Below are 25,618 nucleotides of genomic sequence, written 5' to 3' on the forward strand. Positions count from 1 at the left end.
CGAGACTAATAGGCCTAAATGATTTAAGGTTGGCCCAGTCAGTTTTGCCTATTTTGGGTATAAAGGAACAATTCCATCTGCTCCTGCTGCTTTATAAGGCTGAAAGGTATCAAGCCCATTTCAGTTTTTGCACTTATTACTAGCTTGGCCACCTCCCAGTCTTCCCTGAAACGATTGTATTTGAGTTCGGTTGGAGTTACTTGCATATCAATAGATAGATATGCTACCTGGAAAGTGTGTATGAAGTAGGAGGTAATAACAATAGCCGCTATATTGACTCGCCCAAGCTTGTCAATAAAATACAAACAACTAATCCTCGAAAATTTCTGAAATTTTAGTGACCTCTTTGAATTTTCAAGAGATGTGCAAATAAACCGTGCATATGTCCACGTAATTTTTTTCATTATTTTTGTGACAAAAAAAATAAATTCTAAAGAACGCCACTGTTACACTGAATACAGTCGAACTGAAACCATCTGTGTCTCTCCCTCTAGGCCAAGTTTAAAGGGCTTTAGAGATATAGAGACAAAAGAAAATATTATAGGACCGCCCCAGATGGTCACGAATGAATTGACTACTGCACTGCGTTACCTACAGGGCCATGTGCCGAGAAATATGTCTCTTTGGAGGAGGCTGCTGGTCCATAGGGTCGCTCGCGCGTTAGTTCTTGCAGATGACGTCAACAACTTATCAGGGTCTCAGCAACGGGATGCTGGTAAAAGGGAGACGAAGGTTTTAAAGATTTTAGAGCCGGAGAGAGATTAAGGAATGTCGTAAAAGAAGCGGCAGAGAATCTACAACCGGAGAGGTTTTCTTTAAATTTTTCTTTAATTTCTTGTACTCAGTTGCTTATTTTCTCGAATTTATTTCTATTTTTGTTAATATTTACGGTTTGAAAAATATACGGAGATGCGGTTTTCGCTGAATTTTTAAGCTTAATAAAATTAACTTAAATTACATTGTATTGTTTTTGATTTTTTATTAAATTAAAACACTGTTAAATTGACTATAAAATAACTGTAAGACACAATCATTATAAATACTTACTTACTTACTGCCATTACTCGCTGACAAGTATTTGACATGCATCAGAAGATGGTTACGCAAGGCGCTTCCTGTCATGAGCTTTTCTGTGACTGAAAAGCCGAATACGTGATGTTATCTCTCTTCCGCACGCCGGACATTCAAAAATCTCATTACTTTGTAGGCCAGTCAATCTGGAGGTTGAGGTGGAAAAAATTAGTAACCAACCGATCTCAACGGAAATGTGTAGATAATGATCTCCTATTTAACCCCTCAAAAGTCCCATTCGGTCCCAGTGGGGGAAGTTTGAAAAAAACCGCCGCCATCCTGGATTTTTTAGTTTTTTTCAAATATCTCCGTTCGCTTAACTTTTTTCGAAAAAACTAAAGATACGTTTTTTATAGAGAATTAAATTTAGAATATTTTACCTTTAATCATTTTTTTTTCTAAATTGAATAGTAATAGAGATAAAGCAATTTTTACTATACGTTTTATAAATTTTCCATTGTTTTTAAACCAATCAGCTTTAATTTTTGCGTTAACAGTATAGTGTTAATATAGATAACCAAGTATAAATTTAAGCATTAAAACAATTAAAAATAACGTTTAAATATTATTTATTAATTAAAATTATTGTTAAAAAATGATTATTAAATTAAAGTTATTAAATGAAATCTGGTATGGCCGTCATCCTGAGGGTCATTTTCGTCCTCAACTAAAATACAAAAGTTTGTGCAACAGATTCCGTAGCACTAACCACACCGTTGAAGAACATTTAAGACCCAGTTTTCTACAAGAGCAATTATTATTGAAGCACTGACTCTCTTTGCAATTGCAAACAATTTTAGTAGGTCAGGAGGAGCCACATCTTCTGTTGATTGAATAGGTGTCAGATGGCCTTTCTGATCTTTCTTTCATCCATATTGTAAAGAATATAACTTGTTCCCAATCTATTCTTCATGTGGGGACATACTGTATGACTACCTTCGTTTATGTTGTTTGTGCTTGTGTCAGTAAAACATGTTTTGACCATGTTTATTTTAATTTTCTATCCATACATATACTAATTAAAACCGCATTAATATTACCCGCAAATGTAGAATAGGAAGGGGATTGTTATGGGTGGTGGATTTTTTTAGAGCGTTGCCGTTTGTTTCTTCATTCACTGCAACCCTACCCCAACAACCAACAAGTCTCAATTTCCCGCTTCTGCCTGCGAACCAGCCGAATCGACAACGCCGCCGCAAACCCGAGCCGATCGGCCTTTCGGGCCGGACCGCCACTGTGGGGCCCCTTCGGGATGAATACGGGATTCTCCCTCGACAGGAGCGCAGGACATGGGGAGGGTAAGGCGTGGCAGAGTGGCGCGATAAGGGGTTCGCATCGTGCGGGATGCGCCTGCAACGCGACCAGGCGCGCAGTCGACCAGGCACAGAATGCAGTAAAGTGCAGCGGAAGCGTGTGTGGCTGAGAGCATGCAGACCCGAATTTCAATAAACAATGCGTCTATACCTTTGTAGCCAGTTCATTTCTTCAAAAAAACTTCTGGGTTTTTCGCGACTAGATAAAGTGTTTTTTTTTTAACTTTTAGCCTTATTTCCGTGAATTTTTTCGCAAACTGTACATAAATCTATCAACTTTAATTCATACATTTAGTTTTTTTATAAACTTTAGTATTTGGCTTATTATGCAGAGCTAATTGAAGGGTTGTTTTTTACCCTAACTTTAAACACCCTGTGCAATAATTTTCTAAAGTCTAGTCTCCTAAACATTTTGCTTTTTGACTTATGTGTATATACATGCCTTGGTTAATTTTTAAGAGCGAAATGAACTTGCCACCAAAAATTTACAATTTTTTTGAACCTTGATCATTACTTTATGACGTTATTTTTTAATATCACGAGATGGCCTTAGTAACTATTTAAGGACCAAGCGAATATTCATAATTTCGGCTATCTTTAACAAGATTAATGACTTACGCACAATCTTCGGCACTAAGAACCATATTCAATCGTACACAATAATAATCACCAAAGCCACCTCGTCATTATTAAGAATCACATAAAAAAGTGACGATAATTTAAAAAATTGCCTAATGTTTGTGTAGGTTCATTTTGCTCTAAAAACTAACCAAGGCATGCACTGAAAAAAGGGATCTCTCAGTCGAATTGAATATGACTTTGACCCAAAAGATTGGCGCTTTTCAATAGGGCCAAGAACGACGTTTCTTTGCCCAAAGCATTAACTATCTTTTCATAAGTTTTAAAAAATTACTTTAGAGAATAGAAGAATCTATCTGTCCAAAGTATTTCACTATTGACCTAAAGTGAATATGCAAAAAAGTTCTTGCTACAAGAACAAAAGTCTCTTTGATTCATGCAAAAATTCTTGATTGAAAAGGGTCATTTCTTGATTAAAGAGACACTTTTCTTAAACCAATAGCGAATACTATTGACTCAGCTAAAATTTATTTCGATATAAGAGAATTCTATACATCATATACAGGCATATTAGATACGTGGTAAATTATTTTCTGATAAATTTACGTTATTTCTGCTTCTTCACTCCTTGGTATTTTTTGGGGTGGTTCATCACTCTACAAATTACAAAAAAATGTTACATCACGATTAATCAAAGTAAAGCAAATAAATTATTAAAATTATAAGCTTTGGTCACATTTTGAATTTTTTAATACGACGACTTGAAATTTTAAAATATTTGTAATTATTTGCATAAAAAAATCGATACCTATATTCTTATTCTATAGTCACGCATGCATTATCTAAACAGGTGCATTAAGTAAATGTCTCTTACCTTCAAATATAGTAAATAAATGCTCTAATTTCCATTTTTTCAGAAACTCCTTTAAAGAATCTATATATCCTAAAATTTGTCCATAAAAAATGACAAATACATGTTAACGATCACTAATTTGCTATACGATATGCGTTTAAAAAGCAAATTATGCAAAATTCCAAGTGAACTGATTCCAAGCAACAAAACCCGTGCGTACTATGATGTGCGACCTATGAAATGCGACGTACGACTGATTGGACTGCCGACTGATTGTATATACCGTCCTTCGTCATCGTCTTTGCATCTCGTTATTATTTTTCATCAAAAGAGTATTTAGCTATTGGAAAAATGGCCATGTTTCTTGAATGAAGTACTTCCTAGCGTATTTCTGTTATTATCTTAAAACAAAGTAACTTGCACTTGGTTGAATGAAAATAGATTCAAGAGAAATTTTCGAATTTTTCAAGAGAATCAGTTTTCTTGAGTTAATAGAGTTTTTCTTCAGGCGAAATATTTTCTTTTACGCTAAAATAAATTCTCTTGCCACTATTTTTTTTTTTCAAGAACGATGACGACTTTAGTTCTAGTCTATCTTTTTTATCAGTGTGTGTTGGCATGAGTCAAAAAATAAAAAATTCAGGACACATGGTACTGACCGAAAAATAATGTTTTAAGACGGTCCTACACAACGTGGCGAAATCCTTCCAACGTTGGACGCACGGACATTCGCCACATCGTGTGGGGATGCAGAGATCCATGATCCAACGTTGGAAGCAAGTTCGGGCTCTGGTCGCGTCTGTAAACTTCGCGCGTCAAAGGACCTTCCAACGTTGGAAGCAATTGTTCGATGCGTTCCTACAAGGAAGTTTTCACGTGGCTGATATTTTACTGGGGATCATTAGCGGCCTAGCTTTTAACCTTTCCGGGACCGTGCGGGGTATTTTAGGTACCCCAGATGCATTTTTTCTTTAATAACTTTTACAATTTTTATTTCTCGCTTTTTGCCTGTCAAGTAATCCTAGAATATATTCTATTACAAAACCCTTTTTTAACAAAAATAGCCAAATATTTTTTTTATTTTCGGCGAAAAACTGAAATTTACTGCCTGGGGTACCTCCGTTACCCCGCACGGCCTGCAGTGATTCGAAGTTCTACACGCACTATTCATGTTTTTTCCTGTTGGTAACTTTGTATGAAGACGTAAACAAGTTCTATATCCAGTTTAGCATTGGTATTTACTGTGATGTAGTAAGTTAGTGTGTGTATTTATTGGAAAATGGCGCAAAAGGAATATACTGATCATGAGCTAATAAAAAAGAAATTCCTGCCGAATTCGCTTCGAGAGCTGCGAAGAGCAATCCTTCAGCACAAGGACTTGTACTTCTAAACGTTCTAAGAAGTAAATAAAATGGTAACAAGTTTCACAAAACTGTAAAAACAGCAATAAAATTAGTTCTTGCCAAAAGCACATTTCCTATAAATCCTGCTAAAGAGATTCAACCTAATTCAAACCGAAGATGCGGCCAAAACATTCCGGACATAAAAACCGAGATGCATTAAATGGTGCTTGGCTTGACATTTCTCAACAAATGAGCATGGTCTTGTCCATAGTAGAATTAAAGAAAAAACTGAAAAAAGAGAGTCTATTATGTCTTATATTATATACCTTTCCCTGCTTTTATTTAAAGATAGTATCCACCATCTCCTATTACGTCTTCTTTTTTTGCTTCTGTTGCAACAGTTTAGCGCAACTTAAAACTATCATACCAGCGGCAATCCCAGCACTTAATATATTATCCGTATCTGCCGAAGCCAAGAGTACGTACGACACTGAGTTAATTTCACAAATGTAACGCCAGGTTTGCGTCCAACCAAACCAAACCAAACGTGGCGCTACATTTGTGAAACTGGCGTTGGAAGAGGTTGGAAGCATCGTGTAGGATCGTCTTTAGGAAAATTTGCTCAAGAAATTATTGCACAGGGTGTTTTAAACATAAGATAAAATACAACTCTTCGATTAACCCTGCATAATAAGCCAAATACTAAAGTTTATAATTAAACTGAAGTAAACGAATTAAAGTTGATATATTTATATACAATTTGCCAAAAAACCAAGGAAATAGGGCTAAAAATAAAAAATATAACATTTTAAACTTGGCCAAAAGTGTTTCCGTTGCATTTTTTGTAGGTATCTGATCGAAACATTGGCTGCAAAGAAGTCAGAGAAAAAAGAAAAAAATAATACGAATTTGGATACGAAAAAAAGTCAAATCTCGAACCACGGTCTCGCTCGCGGTTTTTGTACAAAGGGCCTAAACTCTCCACGCCCTTCTGCAGTCCTGGTAGCTTGTTGACGTCATTATCCACGCTACCCTCCTACACGAGCTACCTGCGGTGACCCTTCGTGCGGTGCTAATGACCTTGCCAGTGGAGGGTCCCTTGTCAGAATGACGTTTGCTTTTCGACAGATGGAAATGGATGGAAACAATAACAACAGCCTACTTGTTTTGAGGGTTGTGACTTTAGGATGTGGGTACACAAATTGAAGAAAATGTGTCGAATACACTGCTCAACAAAATAGAAAAAAAAATGTAAATAATATCCGTCAGGCTGCTAAATAAGCTTGCAATAAATTGCAACATTATTTTCAGCTTATTCAACCATTTTCAATTATGTTGTAGTCTCCCTCACATATTGAATATGATTGAGTTTCTTCCATAAGTACTCCATGCTAACTTAATTCTTCTATTCATTTCTGGTAGTAGAGATCCCGAGCTGTGTAGTAGTCAGGGGTGGATGGGCCATATGGGAAAACGGGAAAATGGTTGGAAGATGGGCCGGTCCTGATCGGAGCTCAAAAAAAGATTCATTTAGCAAAATTTAAATGGTTAATCTTCTAACTAAAGTTACGTAAAATTCTTAGTGACTGCCTAAGTAACTAACCAATTTGCAACAATATAATCGTTAGTTGCTTTTAAACATAAACACCCATATGTTAAATAACTATTGTTAGATGTCTTCCTCTGAGACACTTCTAATTTTAATAAACATCTGTTGTTTGTTGTTCCATTTGAAATGTTTTATTATACAAGGTGAGTCTATAAGTGCACCTTATTTGTGCTGTTTTGTGCAAATATTTTCAGGGGTAGTAGATATGAATAAAAGAAACATAGTTTTTTTTTCTTTACTGTGTTTCAAATAAGTCCAAAATAACCGAGTTATTAAAGTTTGAATTTAAAAAAAAATATATTTATTTTTAAAAAATTTGCCACCTAAATCTTTCTGTATTTGCATCTCTTTTTGTGCCGTAATGTCAAAGATTAAGAAACTATACCGTGGGAAATTTTGCGGTGAACAGGAAGTTCTAAAATATACAGGAAAATTTAAAAGAAAAAGCACAATTTTCAACATCTTTTTTTACAAAAAAAAATCATAGACGTGTTCCTGGGGTCGAAATATACCAACCCTGAAAATATTTGCACTTATTTAAGACCCATTCTGTATAGTTTTACTACTATTCTCTTATTAAAACACATTTATATCTACTGCTTAGGTATTGCCTAGGTTTTTTTCGTTTGAGTCATGGCATTATCATACAAGATGCCAAATGTAGAAACTAGGAAAAGTTACGTGATGAGAATTATACCAAAATTAAAACACGTATACATGACGAGGCTGCTGCTGTACCAGAAAAGAGAGAATTTCTTTCTACGATCTGTAAGAAAGTATATACCTGAAAAGCTAAAAATAATGTATTTCACAGAGGATTGGGCCAGCTGAACTGAATGAATCAGGAAGTCTTAAATTTCTCAAAACCGTGATTGAAAATCGTAGCATATTCAAGATCAAATTACCGTTATCGAAAATGGAAATAAAACAGTAGAACCCTGTGAAACTGAGCTATTTTGTAGTAATTCAGATGTCCGACCCGATATTGATCTTTATAAAAATTTTGATCAAGACAATTTCAATATTTTTAAAAAATCAGAGGCAAAAGAGATTTTTTCGCCCGAGCGAAAATCACCCTTACTTGGGGTGATTTGACCCTTACCCAGGGTGTCCCAGAAATAAGTGCAAGGGGTAGATTTGGTCAAAAGAAACATTTTTTCTCTTTACCGTTTTTCAAGTAAGTCTAAAATAACCGAGTTATTTTACTTTGAAAATTTAAACAAAAAATGCCTTTTTGCTTAAATTTTGAGAACCACTGGATCTTTTTTGTATTTTCTTTCATGCAAATTTAATCTACTACCTATGTTGCCATATTATCAAGAAATTATGTTTTCTTAACTTAAAACTAAAAAAATTTCCAAAGTTTTCTTCAAAAATTTCTTCATTATTTCTTCGTTATGGTCATTTTGTTTCTGTGGATTCGGGCCGGTTGCCTGTTATTCCCGGGCCGGTTTCGACTTCCCCATCCACCCCTGGTAGTAGTTGTCCCAAATTCTCCTTTTCTACTATTTCCGGTGTTGTGTTACTTATTAGAATGTCTTGTCTGATTAATAGTTTGTTGTACATTACTTTTGTTTTTGCTAAATTCATCTTGAGACCTACTTTATTCCTGGCTGTATTTAGTTCGTTGATTTGTGCTTTTAATTCTTCAGAACTATTAGCAATTAGGACTATGTCATCAGCGAATGGTTAAGATATTCCCCATCTATTTTTAATCCTTCGTCGGTCCAGTCCAGACGACGGAAGATTTCTTCTAGTGTTGCTGTAAACTGCTTTGGGGATATCGCGTCTCCTTGAGGTGCTCCTTTACTAGTTGGAAACTCTGGGGTTGTTTCATTTATTCAAATAATATATGTATGATTCAAGAAGTTGACATCGAAATGACTACTATTTCCGTATTTTAAAGGAATTTTAAATAATGTTTGATTTTCGAAAAAAATTAGTCCAAACATAAGGAATATTTTGTTGATGTTTGACCATCAAAATCGTAAAAATAAAGAAGTTGTCTAAAAATGTGCTACTATACGGAAATAGTATAATCCTTTATCTTTAATTTCCTTCTTCATTTGTGTAAAAATATCTAGCCAGTTTTACATAAAACGTTAAATGCCCAACGCTTATTTTGCTACTTTTTCGAACTAGTGAAATGGACTCTTAATGTAAACTATATCATTTTTAAAGTACAAACCAAAAATCTGAGGAATAATTATGTTTTCCATGTATTCTACAACATATATATTAATCCGTTATATCTAACTAGCGTGACGTCATAAATCTCGCCCGTATGCTGATCTTTTAATAGAAGGCACTGCTCTAACCATGATTGTTTTTCGGTTGCCGAACCGCCATACAGAATCGCAATGCGCGCTACTGAACGTAACATTCGACAACTCTATCGTTCGGTAGTGAACCGAATCGAATTTTCGGATCCGAAACCGAAATAGATACAGAATAGGGTTCGGGTAAGCGGGTGTGTGGGGTCGGGTAAAGCGGGTGTGTGGCCTGTAAGGCTTAGCCCGATCCTGTCGCGTTAAGCCACACCCAAAGTTTCAAACACACGTGCTTTAATTAAGGCTTGATTAAGGTTTGCAGAGCTTCAGCATTTGCCATAAAATAGTGAGCAATTTGTTACAAAACCATATAAATTATATATCACTGTAATCACAAAACGCCAATCTATTTCCGTATTTTAACGGAATTTTAAATAATGTTTGATTTTCGAAAAAAATTAGTCCAAACATAAGGAATATTTTGTTGATGTTTGACCATCAAAATCGTAAAAATAAAGAAGTTGTCTAAAAATGTGCTACTATACGGAGATAGTATAATCCTTTATCTTTAATTTCCCTCCTCATTTTTGTGTAAAAATACCTAGCCAGTTTTACATAAAACGTTAAATGCCCAACGCTTATTTTGCTACTTTTTCGAACTAGTGAAATGGACTCTTAAGAGTAAGTTTATTTAGAGCAGTGTAGTTACTTTCAGATACCCTCATCTCATCTCTTATCTCCATTTCGCCTTAACGGCCGTCTTTGTGGTTGCTCTTTCTCTCGGCCAACCCTAATTATTGACAAGCTTCCACTGGGCCGAAACATTGTACTTTACTCTTCCAGCTCGACACTGCTGCTCTCCTATTGAAAAGTTGACGTCATTTCACACACTTGGGGCCTCCTTCCCACGGGGGTTCTTTCAACTTTAGCTCGCTACACACAGACTGACAAGCGGTGTTGTTATTATTTCCGCCGCGTGACGTCATCGAATGCATAAGATGCACTGACTGCACCGCCATCAATCGCAATGCGTACGAATAATCAATCGAGTCGCATTGACACAAACAAGTATTGTTAGCAAGCTTTTTTTTCGCCATTTGTAGCAGAGGTTGTAGCCTTATTTACTCGTATACAGGGTGTCCCAGGCTGAGCGTGCATTAGAAGTTTCTAGATATCATTGTTTTACAACGAGATATATCCATTAAAAATATTTTCAATATGGCGGCACTTCCGGAAATACTGAATTCGAGCAACGTTCTTGTTTTCAATATATTATATATTATACCGATATTTTTTATTGCATACTAATAACGAATCATCCATATTTCCGCCTCTCTTGAGAGTTTTTTAGGATAATTAGGGTATGCCAAGTACGTTTAAATAAAATTTTACTTTATTACTAATTTTACCGTTGAAAGAACCATATGAGATAATAGCTTTGTTCGGGTTCTTGTTATTACCGATTCTGAACTGTCCTAGAACTCTGCAGCGCATGCGCAAATGAAATAATGTCTTCATATTTCCTTCTGCGCATACGCATCACAGTTCTAGGACGGTTCAGAATCGGTAATAAGAGAAACCCGAATTAAGCTTTTATTTTAAACGTATTCGGGGTATGCACTGTGTTGTAACCCTACCTTTTAACATATTTTTTATATTTACTACATTTACATCTTTAACGATATTCTTCTTCTTCTTAAAGTGCCCGTCCATTGTCGAATATTCCTGAGCCATGAAAGTTTTTTTCTTCCTATTCCCCTTTTTCCTTCGATTTTTCCTTGTAGGATAAGACGTTGGAATTCATAACGAGGACCACGCAGGATGTGTCCCAAATAAGACGTCTCTCTTTTCTTAATGGCGTCGAATAGTTCACGGCTAGTCAGACCGGCTTTTCCAAGGACTTCTTCATTTCTTACCAGGTCTGTCCAAGGGATTCTAAACATTCTTCTAAGAGTCCACATTTCAAATGCCTCCAGTCTGTTTATCGAGGTTACTTTAAGAGTCCAGGCTTCGACACCATACAACAAGACGGACCAGACATAACATTTAACCATTCTATATCTGAGTTGAAAGCTGAGATCATTATTCGTTAGGAATTTTTTAAGTTTAAGAAAAGTTGATCGAGCTTGTTCAATTCTGCTTCTGATCTCGACTTCTGGATCCCATCTGTTTGTAACGAGGCAGCCTAGGTATTTAAATTTAGTGACTTCCTCTATTAGAATGCCGTTTAGATATAAAGGGGTGGCAGGGATGTTATTTTTGCTAACCACCATAAACTTGGTCTTCTTTGAGTTAATTTTTAGGCCCAGGTGCTCACTTTTCTCCTGAACCATATGCAGAAGTGCTTGAAGGTCGTCAGCGTTGTCTGCCAAGATTACTGTGTCATCGGCATATCTAATGTTATTGATTGGGATGCCATTTACTCTTATACCAATTGTACACATTGACATTACCTCGGCAAACGCTCTTTCAACATACAGGTTAAATAGCATAGGTGAGAGAATACAGCCCTGCCGTACCCCTTTCTTTATTTCAATGTCTTCGGTGGTTTTAAAATTTTGAAGCCTTACTTCGGCAGTTTGGTTCCAGTACAGGTTAGCTATTATTCTGATATCTTTATTGTCTAGTCCTAGGTCTTGCATGTATCTTATCAACAGGTCATGTTTCACATTGTCGAACGCTTTTTCGTAGTCAATGAACACAATGAATACATCCCTTCCCCGGTCGAGGCAGTTCTGGACCAGTGTTTGTAGACTAAATATAGCTTCTCTCGTGCCAAACCCATTTTTAAATCCAAACTGACTGTACCCACTGGCTGCTTCACATTTTTTGTATAGCCTAGTATGTAGGATGCGTAAAAAGAGTTTTTAAAAATGGCTCATGAGGCTTATCAGTCGGTAATCCCTACATAATTTTGCATTGGCCGTCTTTGGAAGAGTGATGAACGTGGATCTCAGCCAGTCTTTAGGGAGTTGTCCGGTGTCATATATGATGTTGAAAAGCTTGACTAATTTTTTCATGTTATTTTCGTTTAGCATGTGTATAGTCTCTGCATACATATCATCTGGCCCGGGAGCTTTGTTGTTCTTCATTAGTTTCATGGCATATCTTACTTCACTCTCCAATATGCTTGGTCCCTCCGGTATATTGTTAATAACTTCGGGCGTACTCTGCGTTCTGTCGTCACTGAAAAGGCTGGACACGTATGATTTCCAGGTTTCCTGTAACTCTTAAAACGCTGTGTTAAAAACACTAATTTTTAATCAAGGAGCCTTGGAAAAATAGATTTGATCCTCTAATGTTTTTCGTGTCTTGTATGGCCGGGTAAAAAATGCCCAAATCGTATTTTTAATCATCATATCTCAATTTTTTCAAATGGAACAAGGTTGGCTCATTAGGATATTTGGAAAAATCATTTTTTACGAATAATTTGGTAACACACACTTGGCATTTAGTTAGTACTAAAGTTGACATATGCTATGTCATTCTATTCAGAACATAATTTTCTATCAAATGAAGTAAAAAATACCAAGGGTGTCAGAAAAATCAAAAATTGTAGTTATCATTGGAATGAAACAGGAAGTGACCGAAAAGAACTGAATGCGTCAATCAATCCTAATTTATTTCATATACTCACATACCAAATCTCGTTTTATCTGAAAAGATAAAAATGTTATAGGGGTGAGCCAATTGAGACGCACCAGGAATACGTAAAAAACCATGAAATATACGTAAATAAAACATTTGTTAATAATGGACTTGGTCACTTTGTCTTGTATACCAACGATATTTCAATCATTGTTGGTAAGTAAATCCGATTTTCCGAATTTATAAGCAATTTAGTGTGTTAATATTGTACTCGTACAATGCATACATTAATTTTGTTTTGAGGTGTAAATATTATTGTACGAAAACTGTAAGTCAATGAACCTAGCTCAGTTGTAGGATAGAATAAACAAAATAAAATTGCGGTTTTTCATTCTGCCTGTGATTAGCAGTTAAAACAACATTATAAAACCACACTTGTTTGTTATTTTATTTGTTTATTTCCAGTTTAGACCGGAAATTGTAACAACTTTCAATAGATTCTTTTGATCTAACGTTATAAAATTAGTTAAATTTGTTTTGTCTTACAAAAATAAACTAAAGTAGGCTAATGAAAATCCAGGTCCGTATTTAAAAAAATATACTCGATGATGTTATTTCGGAAAAAAAAACGTCGTTATGACATTTAATAGTACCGTCTTATAGAATGAAGAGAAGTGACAATGATACACTGAAAAATCTCTCGGATCTCTCAGTCGAAATGAATATGAATTTGACCCAAAAGATTGGCGCTTTTCAATAGGGCCAAAAACGATGTTTCTTTGTCCAACGCATTAACTTTTAACATTAAGATCTTTTCATAAGTTTTAAAAAATTACTTTAGAGAATAGAAGAATCTATCTGTCCAAAGTATTTCACTCTTGACCCAAAATTAATAGGCAAAGAAGTTCTTGCTATAAGAACAATAGTCTCTTTGATTCATGCAAAAATTCTTGATTGAAAAGGGACCATTTCTTGATTAAAGAGACATTTTTCTTAAACCAATAGCGAATACTATTGACTCAACTAAAATTTATTTTGATCTAAGAGAAGTCTATACATCATATACAGGCATACTACGAGGTATATTATTTTCTGATAAATTTAGGTTTTCCTGGTCTGTAGTAAGTAAAGTGATATTATTTTCCTCGATAGTAGTTATTTCTGCTTCTTCACTCCTTTGTATTTTTTGGGGTGGTTCATCACTCTACAAATTACAAAAAAATGTTATATCACGTTTAATCAAAGTAAAGCAAATAAATTATTAAAATTATAAGCTTTGGTCGCATTTTGCATTTTTTAATACGACGACTTGAAATTCTAAAATTTTTGTAATTATTTGCGTTATAATGCATTATCTAAACAGGTAATTAAAAACAGGCATTAGATAATTGTCTCTTACTTTCAAATATAGGAAATAAATGCTCTAATTTCCATTTTTTCAGAAACTCCTTTAAAGAATCCATATATCCTAAAATTTGTCAAATGCAAAAAATGACAAATGCATGTGAATAACGATCACTAATTTGTTATACGATATGCGTTTAAAAAGCAAATTATGCAAAATTTCAAGTGGAAAATGCCAAGCAACAAAACCCGTCCGTACTATGATGTGCGACCTATGAAATGCGACGTACGACTGATCGGACTGCCGATTGATTGTATATACCGTCCTTCGTCATCGTCTTTGCGTGTCGTTATTATTTTTCATCAACAGAGTATTTAGCTATTGGAAAAATTGCCATGTTTCTTAAATGAAGTACTTCCTAGCGTATTTTTCTTATTATCTTAAAACAAAGTAACTTGCACTTGGTTGAATGAAAATAGATTCAAGAGAAATTTTCGAATTTTTCAAGAGAACCAGTTTTCTTGAGTTAAGAGAGTTTTTCTTCAGGCAAAATATTTTCTTTTACGCTAAGATAAATTCTCTTGCCACTATTTTTTTTTCAAGAACGATGACGACTTTAGTTCAAGTCTATCTTTTTTATCAGTGTAGAGTGTCATTTATCTCAAGAGTCTATTACCACAGCTATTACGCTGTACTTTTCGGGTTGCTCTCAGGGGGCGGGTAAAGCGGATGTGTGGCCGAAGGAAATATATATTAGGTATATTTCAAAAATCTGCCTAAGGCTTAGCCTGATCACTGTGCTTTAATTAAGGCTTGATTAAGGTTTGCAGAGCTTCAGCATTTGCCATAAATTAGCGAGCAATTTGTTACAAAACCATATAAATTATATATCAGTATAATCACAAAACTTCTTGTAACGGAATTTTAAATTATATCTTTATTTTCGTGAAAATTTAGTCCAAACATAAGGAATATTTTGTTGATGTTTGACCATCAAAATCTTAAAAATAAAGAAGTTGTCTAAAAATGTGCTACAATACGGATATAATATAATCCTTTATCTTTAATTTCCTTCTTCATTCGTGTAAAAATTCCTAGCCAGTTTTACATAAAACGTTAAATGCCGAACGCTTATTTTGCTACTGTTTCAAACTAGTCAAATGGACTCTTAAAAGATTTTTTTTTAAAATAATGTTACTTTTGAAATGCCGTTCAATTCTTCGTGTGTATAGAATCTGTTAACACTTTCCTTTTATAAACTTGACGGTGGAAGAAAAATAAATAAAAGGAATACCTTTTTTAATGACCTGAATATCGCGCCGTGCTTCCTATATACACAACAACAAACAGAAGGTAATTTGTGTAAACATGATGGAATCGACCAGTAAACAGATCACCAGTGGATGTTTATGCATTCTTTTACGTCTAAAAATATATTGTAGGGTAGATGGAATCATTTTTTTAAGGATGGTTTGGTTTTACATTATCATTATATGTTATTAGTTATTAAAACAATATATTTTTAATAAAAATAGATAAGCTGTAGTTGTTTAATGACAAAAATATCAGATTTTTATTTTTATATCAAATATGTCAAAAACATAAGCCGACGAGTCATATGTTTAACAATCAAATTAAATAAAAAATACTCTGTAAAGGTTATTCAGGCATATGCACCAACTACCGAAAGTACAGATGACGAATTGGAGAACTTTTACGAAGATGTATCCACTGCTCTACAAAATGGAAAAACACACTATAAAATGTTAATTGGAGATTTTAATGCCAAAGTTGGTAGCAAACAAGATGAAGCGGAAACTTCAGTCAGCTATCATGGATTGGGAAGCCGAAACGAAAGAGGTGATACACTGATAGATTTCGCACACCACAACAAATGATATATAATGAACACCTTCTTCAAGAAAAGAAACAGCAAAAAGTGGACATGGACCAGTCCAGATAGCAAAACCAAAAACGCAATAGATTGGTAGACCAGAAAAATCATCATAATCAGCAATAGAAAAGATGTAATCAAAGACGTAAGTGTATTAAACAGATTTTCGATAGGAAGCGATCACCGCATTGTAAGAGCCGAGATAAAAATAAATATAAAGAAGGAAAGAACTAACATGATACTCAAGAAAAACCACAAGAAATGGGTAGCCCCTGAAAATAAAGATTCTTATAAGGAATGTATAGCCTCAAATCTAAATTATGAAAATACTAATACGATAGACGAAATATACGAAAACATCAAAGGGGCCACTCAAACAGCTATCGAAAAATTTTGTCCCAAAAAAGTAAAAGAACAAAAACTGAATCAAAGAACAGAACTTTTAATGAAACAGAGAAGAGATATGGAGGACAAGAGTACACAAGAATATAGAACTTTAAACAGAGAGATATCCAAAGAAATCAGAAAGCATAGGAGGCAACAGAATACGGAAAAAATTAGGAAAGTCATAGAGAAGAATCAAAGTTTGAAGATATTGAGAAATAGTACAATGGGAAGAAAAGAAATACAAAAGATCAAGGATATGCACGGCAACAGGAAATCCTACACTCTATTAAACTTTTCTATCAAGAACTTTACACATCAAAACAGCAGGGGATCAGAACCGACATCCGAAAGGCAATAAATCAGGGGTCGGAAGAAATTCCAGAAATAACCGAGGAAGAAATTATCAGTGCCCTTAGAGATATGAAAAACAATAGAGCTGCCGGCGACGATGGACTGGTAATAGAGTCAATCCAAGAAGGAGGACCAGAAATCATCAAAGCTTTAAATGTCCTATTTAATAAATGCATTGAAGAAGAAATAACCCCATCACAGTGGAACAACGCAACCATCATTATTGTACACAAGAAAGGTGACGTTACAGACCTTAAAAACTATAGGCCCATCAGCCTTCTTAGCCACGTATACAAATTATTTACTAAAATACTCACCAAGCGTTTGACAAATAAAATAGACTTTTTTCTTTCGAGCGAACAAGCAGGTTTCCGATCAGGTTACGGAACAAATGACCATCTTCTAACAGTCAAGGTCCTTATCGAGAAATGCATTGAGTATAATAGACCACTAATGCTTGTCTTCGTGGATTTCGAGAAGGCCTTCGATTCGGTAGACCAGCGGAAGCTTCTAGAGACACTAAGTGAGAGTCGCATCGATCATCGATACTCCTCAATCATAAGACATATATATGATAATGCCACGGCAAACGTCAGAATATCGACAAATCAATGCACAGATAAATTCAATATCGATCGAGGGGTAAGACAAGGCGACACACTGTCCCCTAAACTATTCGTTGCTGTGCTAGAAAGTATGCTAAAAATGATAAACTGGGATTCAACAGGAATTAACATCGATGGCAAATTGATAAATCATCTCTGTTTTGCAGATGACATTATTTTAATAACAGACAACATACAGGAGGCACAGAATATGCTGGATATGCTGAATGATGCTTCGGAAAAAGTCGGTTTGAAAATTAACTTGTCAAAGACACAATACATGACAAACCTAGTACTAAGTGGAAATTTAAACATTAATAACATACCTTTGGAACAAGTGCATATATATAAATACTTAGGGCATGAGATCGGTATTAGAAGGGATAATCAGACCCACGAAATTCTACGAAGAATAGGTTTGTCGTGGGCGGCATTTGGCAAACTAAGGCATATACTGAGATCTGATATTCCCATATGTTTAAGAAGAAAGATCTTTAACCAGTGTGTCTTGCCTGTCCTCACGTTGGAGCTAAAACGCTTACTTTGACAAAAAAGAACATACATAGAATACAGGTCATGCAACGGAAAATGGAAAGGTCTATGTTGGGAGTTACACTCAGAGATAAAATACCCAATCATACAATACGAAATCGAACAGGAGTACGAGATGCGGTGATATCTGTCTTACATCTTAAATGGAATTGGGCAGGACATGTGGCTAGGATGACAGATGGACGGTGGACAAAGCGACTTGTGGAATGGAGACCGAGACACGAGGCCTATAGAAGCAGAGGACGACCTCCTAGTCGATGGACAGATGACATTAAGAGGGTGGCTGGAAACTGGATTCAAGTGGCACAAAATAGAAGGAAATGGCTAGAGTTAAGGGAGGCTTTTGTTCAGCAGCGGACGGTATAAGCTAAATGATGATGATGATGATCAGATCGCTACTAAAACACCTAGGTCAAAATTTTTAAGTAATTTAATTTGAAAAAGTTACCTACCTCCTGTGAATAGCATAATATAAACTACTCAAAATAATTATTATCGCATATTTCCTAAATAAAATATTTATTTGAAAAACAAGACACTCTGAATTCCCTGACTTACGGTTTTAAATATTTTGGATACTGTGAAAGGAAATTCGAAACAATACGCCTACGCGTTAAACTGTAATTTTTAGTCGGCCGACTATTTAGTTGCGAACGTAAAAACAATACATATTTATAGATAGGCCGACTATTTGATTGCATGTGAGCGCGGCTCCATAAGGATATATTGGTTACAAAGATGTAACTAGTCAGCCGATTAAAAATTGCCTGTCAGCGTATAGCCTAAGCCTACGCAATGCAATCAAATATTGGGCCGATCGGCTCCATAAGAATGTATTGTTTTCACTTTTGCAACTAAATAGTCGGCTGACTAAATGATTAAATGTAAGTGCGTACCCTATTTATCCTAAAAAAACTCTCAAGAAAGGCGGAAAATGGATGCTTCGTTTAGAGAAATGTAATAATTACTTTTATTCAAATATGCGATAATTGTTTTGAGTAGTGTACTTCTTCCGTAATCTTTTAATTCTAAGGCACAAACTGAACAAACCAGAACAACCCTTATTGATCGGTTGTTTACCTTTATCCTCTCCCCCATTCTGTCAGCCCAATAGGATGTTGACAACGTTTTTGAATATGTTTATTTTATATTACAAGAATGTATAAGTATAATATAACAATTTAAATACTATGCTTAGTGTTACCGGATTATGCGTGGGCTCAGGATAGATAAGTTGTACTTATAGAAAATCCCCTGTATGTTTTAAAGGTGAAGGTTACGGAAAGGGTGATAAGCAGGGTTCGGAAGTAGTTAATTAAGACGTAATTTACCTGATTAGCTACGTGCAGTTTTTCTTCAAAAACTACGTCTTTTCCCGTTCATTAACTACATGAAAACTACGTTAATAAACTATTTGGTATTACCAACTATCTATTGATATTATGAATAATTTTGCTTTGTATGAGTTATGAGGAATCTATATAATATAATTAGTTATACCGTATGATCGAAAAAAAAAACGGCGTCCAGTTGGCTTGGAAATGACGATCGATGACATTCGCCATATAATTTTACATATAAAATGATAGCGATCTTCATTTCATAGGCATCGCTGACGCCGTTTTTATTCGATCATACGGTATTTAAAGCCATATTTCTTCTGTTTTCTTAAATACATTATGTGCTTTCGAAAGCTTCAACTTATTATAACCTCACCTCAAACCTTTGACATTTGAAAGTTACATACATACAGGCACAGAATATCTAGCTACGCAAGATATGCGTAGCTAGATATTCTGTGATACAGGGTGGCGCACCTCATTCGCCTCGGTTGATTATACGAAAACGGAAAGATGTAGAAACAAAATATTTTATGGGTATATGTGGGGAGAAAATGTGCACAATTTAAAATTATTTTGAAATATACAGGGTGTCTCAGAACTAAGATCTATACCAAAGTTATATTTTTTCTTATGGAACACCCGGTACTTTATTTCATTTTTAGATCTTTGGCCCAAAAAAAGACATTTATTATAAGGGTTAAATATGTTTTAAATCATTGGTTTTTGAGATATTTAAAGATATTTAAATTTGCATGCCACAAGAGAATTGATTATCAATACCCTGTACATTACTTTTCAGAATTAATTCTTGTGCTGAGTTTAAAGGTAAAGAAATAAACTTTACTGAAAAATGTTACTGTTTCCTTAAATTTATACAGGGGTACGAAAACTAGTGATCTGCTTTAAGGATTTATTTTACATAAAAACTTTGTTATTTCAAATGCAACACCCTGTATTATTTTAAATAAATCGAAGCAGATTCAAATGCTCTTTCAAACTATTTTAGGGTTTCCTATACCTATCTGTCTCAGATTTTCAATAAAAAGCGATTTTTAAATAAAATGGCAATCAAGATGGCTGGTATCACCATGGCAATTTTCTAGTCACAGTTAGTAACTATTTTCAAAATCGACATTAGTTTATAGACTTTATTTAAATCTATACCAGTTTACTTTTATTTAATTGACCTACAATAGTTTAATAAATAATATTTATTAATATGTAGTAGTTCTTTGTTTTATTTTACGACTAGTGTGTACCCGCGACTTCGTTCGCGTCGGATTAATCATTTGTAATGGTGATGATCAAGCAAAGCAAGAATTTCCATTAACATACAAACTAAGATAAAATTTTCTTACATTTATGTCAGCATGAGAAAAAACAATATGGCGATATTATTATATAACTTGGTATAATATTTGAGGGGTAGTTTCATCTCGTTGGAATTTGACTTTCGAAAATCCGTTTGCCAAAAATAAGCTTTTACGTCAAGCAGTTTAAGCAGAATCGTGATTAATCAATTACCCAACTTTTTGGAACACCCTGTATGATTTTTTAAAAAATTTCAAAATATGTAAAAAACAAAATCAATTATGCGTGTCCAAGTGTTTTCCCGAAAGGCTCGCCGTATTTAAAAAACAAATATTGTAATATTTGTGGGTCGTTTTCACCCGCTTGGAATTTGAAATTCGAAAACCCCCTCTTTATCGAACCTCTACACCCCACAGTCAATCCGTTTGCCAAAAATCAGCTTTAAACGTCAAGCAGTTTAAGTAGAATCGTGATTACTCAATGGTTATATTTTATGAAACACCCTGTATAAATTTTTAAAAAACCTTAAAATATGTAAAACAACAAAATAAAATATACATGTTTAAGAGTTTTTCCGAAAAACTCACCGGTTTTAAATAAAAAAATATTCTAATATTTGAGGGGTGATTTCACCCCCTTAGAATTCGAGTTTCGAAAAATCCCTTCTTATCGAACCTCTACACCCTAAAGGCAATCCGTTTTCCAAAAATCAGCTTTTTACGTCAAGCGCTTTAAGCAGGATCGTGATTAATCAATGACCAATTAATCAATTTTTCGAAACACCCTGTATACATTTTTAAAAAATCTTAAAATATGTAAAAAAAGAAAATAAAATATACGTGTTTAAGCGTTTTTTCGGAAACTTGACCGTTTTTTAAATAAAAATATTCTAATATTTGAGGGGCGGTTTCACCCCCTTAGAATTCGAGTTTCGAAAAATCCCTTCTTATCGAACCTCTACACCCTAAAGTCAATCCGTTTTCCAAAAATCAGCTTTTACGTCAAGCGCTTTAAGCAGGATCGTGATTAATCAATGACCAGATTTTCAGAAACACCCTGTATACATTTTAAAAAATCTGAAAATATGTAAAAAAGAAAATAAAATATACGTGTTTCAGCGTTTTTTCGGAAACTTGACCGTTTTTAAATAAAAATATTCTAATATTCCACCCCCCTTTTTACCCCCTTAGGGGATGAATTTTTAAAAATCCTTTCTTATCTTACGTAAACATCATAAAAGGAACCCCTGTGCAAAATTTCAGCTTTCTAGGGTCAAGGGTTTGGTCTGGGCGTTGATGAGTCAGTATCAGTCAGGACAGTCAGATTTATATATATAGATAACTTGTAGATATATAAATTTTTTATAAAAGAGCCAATTACGGCAAATTCAATTTCTTCACTTCCAACGATAGGTTTCTGCCTGATAGGTTTTTTTTATAAACTACACTACCAATTCTGCGAAACATGCAGGAATGTTGACAAGTGGTTTTCCAAATTAACGCTTATCAGGAAGATTCCTATTTTGATATCTTTGAGCATTAGCTCTTGAGGCTAAGAAATAATTTTCCTCGCAAAATAAAATCACTAGTAACATATACATTGGTTCCACCAGCGGATATGGCTTTATTTTTCTTCATAAAATAAAGAATACTTACTTATTAAACTATTGTGGGTAAATTTTAGTAAACTGTTTAAATAATAATATCCATACACTACTGTCGATTTTGAAAATAGTTACTGTCACCGGAAAATTGCCATGGTGATACCAGCCATCTTGATTGCCATATTATTTAAAAATCGCTTTTTATTCAAAATCTGAGATAGATAGGTATAGGAAACCCTAATATAGTTTGAAAGAGCATTTGAATCTGCTTCGATATATTTAAAAAAATACAAGGTGTTGCATTTAAAATAACAAAGTTTTTATGTAAAATAAATCCTTAAAGTAGATCACTAATTTTTGGTACCCCTGTATAAATTTAAGAAAACAATAACATTTTTCAGTAAAGTTTATTTCTTTATCTCTAAACTCAGCACAAGAATTAATTCTACGAAGTAATGTACAGGGTGAGTCAAATTCGAAGCTTTTAAATGGAAACACCCTTTTCAATAAGAGATAGACAAAAACTAATATGTCTGGAGCTCAATTTTTGTCAAGAACATGATGGTGAAAACCGCATATCGATATCTGTTACCGTTTCGGAGTTACGGGGTGTTTTCCAAAAATATGCATTTTTAACAAATCGCTGTAACGGTTATGCTATGGAAAATTTTGTATTTTTATGAAAACATTTCCAAAGCACCTTTTTACGTAGAATTTAATGGTTTAAGTTTATTTTTTTTTAAATTAATAATTTAAGAATTATCAACAGAAAATTTTATTTTTTATATGGGATACCCTGTATATTTTTAATTTATTGAAAAGAATGTAAAATTACCTTTCCAAAAATATAACACACTTGATATTTTGCTCGATTCCTCTTCGAGATTATAGAGTATATAAAAATTCGCCCGCTTTAAATAAGTAGGCTTTGAACGGCACCGGCTGTAATGCAAAAAAATTCTATCTGTGAGCATCAATTAAAACTAAAATAATATTTGCTATGAGAGATGCAGAATTTTATAACAATTTAAAATATATTTAACCAACATCGACACCTTGAAACTATTTATATCTAATAACAATAAAAATAAATAGGAAATCAAGACATGAGATTTTGCTACAGGTGTTCGACATATCAACCGTCTTCTGTTGTGGACACACGGGGTCGTTTTTGAACGTTTCTCGCGGAATTCATTAACTCAGTGGGGGTGAAAGATACCCTCTCATAACTGCTAAGTATTTCTAATTCTTGTCTAGATTATACGGAAGAATAAGAAACCTTTATTCTTCCGCAAATTACTAGAGGAGGTAATCACTGGTAATCGGTATTGTTAATTTGTCTTTTTATCATTTGTTATAACATTTATCTGGGGAGTAGGTCTGTTTCCCTGTAAGAACTCTCGCTTTTCACCCTCCTGTCTACTGGAAAACGGAGTTTCTAGAAGGGACATCATAATGTCATATACATGGTTCATTTTAAAGTCTGATTATTACAAAATAAATCACTAAACTCTGAATTACGGCTAGATCACACTACTTGCTACTCACAAAAGCATAAAACAAACTGACCGAACAGACGTGACGTTTAGTAATTTCCCGAAATATCTAAAGTTAATTATTTTGACCAGTATTGCGTGGATGCCAAGAGTTCATATTATTCAAATTTATTCTATACTCTCTTCGATATACGATATTATTTCCATAATTATTGACGGGGTATTTCGTGAAGATCAATTAATAGATTAATTTTAATTACAAAGAGCATTATAATATCGCATTATCTAGCCATATCAAGCACGAACTATTTTTGAACTTAACAATCAAGTTTGTAAAGAATGGATTTTTTCATGAATCTGGCAACAAGCGATTTGGCTGTCGCCTCTGCAGCAGCTATTTTCACGCTTTCCCTCCGCTTCCCCGACCCCCTGATTTCAATGTGTGACGTTTTAGTTCATTGATAAAAAAGGTCGGCAGAGGCGCCAAAAATTACGCCTCAGGAACGCAGAACGAAAAGATGCATTGTAGTCCAGTTAAAACAGAAACGATATGACGCGATCGGTTGGTTTAGACCGGTCGAAAAGTAAAAAGCTTGGTATATTTTAATAAAATTATTCAATATTAATATTGCTATAATATAAATATACGATTAGCTGGAAATAAATTTGTGTACTACTAAAGGCTAGAATTTCGAGGTGAGGCGGCGCCTCAGTTGCCTCACCTGACGGGCCGCCACTGGAAAAAAATATTGTTTTATACACGACGATAAAATTGCTCCCGAAATTAATTCACTCGCGATTTCATCGCTCGTGAATTAATCTTTTCGGTCGACGATAAAATACCATTTTATCGTCTTGTATAAACAAATAACTATTTGTTTAAACCTGAAAGTGAATTTATGTAATTTCGAACAAACTTCTTGACACTTGATCCTCTAATAAAATAAAAAGAAAAATACAAAATTAAATACAATCCAACGAAAACCAACGTGAAAATAATGGAATTAAGACTAGCGCATTCGTTGCATATAATATGAAAGTACTACAAAGTCAATGAATGGTTTAATTTTCAAGCTGCAAATGACCTTTAAGTGGGTGGAATGGATATCTTACCAATGATCATGAACGCTTTGTGTTTGTTTACTTTACAGTTCCTTATGGTTCTGGCACCCTGGTACGTTGTTGACGTCGATTTTCAACCTGCTGTGTCTTCTTGCCTCGTACAAACGAATAATTTTTTAAGCCTTCCCGGATTTTCATTAAATTTTCCCTTTTAATTATAATTATTTAAACATTAAACTCATAAAACGTTTTCATTTAACTTAAGTTCATTATTCTACCGTAATATTCAGGCAAACAAGTATGATAAAAACACATAAAAATATATAAAATATTAAATTTGATTTTTTCTTTGGTGTTTTTTATATTCCTTCTTCAATATTTTTCTTCATCGGCCCTCAAGACAAATAGACTCAAACAATAGAGATGACGTAATAAAACATCAGGAATACAGAGAGCTGAAGAGATACACAGGCAGCTGACGAGGTTACAACGTTTTACATGGGGTCTCTTTTATGTGTATGTTTGGTGTATGTATACTACAATAGTTTGCGTGATGGTTGATAAGAGAGAAGTTCTGATTAAGTTTCAATGAAGAATACAGAATGCATTTTTCTGAAAAAAAAAAATAAAAAGTGTTTTCTCTTGTAAAGATAATCAGGGGACATACTATAGACATAGTTATATTTCTTTTCCCTTTGGTCACTAAAAATTCAGATTCTTGTTTTATACCCAATGAAGTTACAGGTTACAGGGAGGTGAAAAGTGCCCTCAATTACTTTAATAAAAGATGGTATGGCTAATGGCTGTGCTCGATTTGGCTTAGATTGTGGTGGTAAATGTCATTAGCGTAACTAGCAATTCATCTCCTGGGGGGCCTAGGGTTGAACAAGGGGAGCCTAGGGATTTTGTTTTTTTTTAAATTAAGAATAATATTAAAAATAAATACATATTTTTGAATAAAATGTTTACGTGAATTTGTCTATCAATAAATTTGATAGACTTGGCTATATCAACCCGTGTTTCCGTGGATTACTTAAATACCT

The 25,618-nt window shown here is 34.3% G+C and overlaps 1 protein-coding gene across 2 annotated transcripts in view; it reads left to right on the forward strand.

Annotated features, from left to right (window-relative positions):
- LOC115886051 (xaa-Pro aminopeptidase ApepP-like) overlaps positions 1 to 25,618 on the forward strand; it is a 130,528-nt gene that overhangs the window by 71,586 nt on the left and 33,324 nt on the right. The window lies entirely within an intron of this gene.

The sequence above is a fragment of the Sitophilus oryzae genome, unplaced genomic scaffold (assembly GCF_002938485.1).
Source record: "Sitophilus oryzae breed Bouriz unplaced genomic scaffold, Soryzae_2.0 scaffold_466_pilon_pilon, whole genome shotgun sequence".
NCBI classification, from domain to species: Eukaryota; Metazoa; Arthropoda; class Insecta; order Coleoptera; family Curculionidae; genus Sitophilus; species Sitophilus oryzae.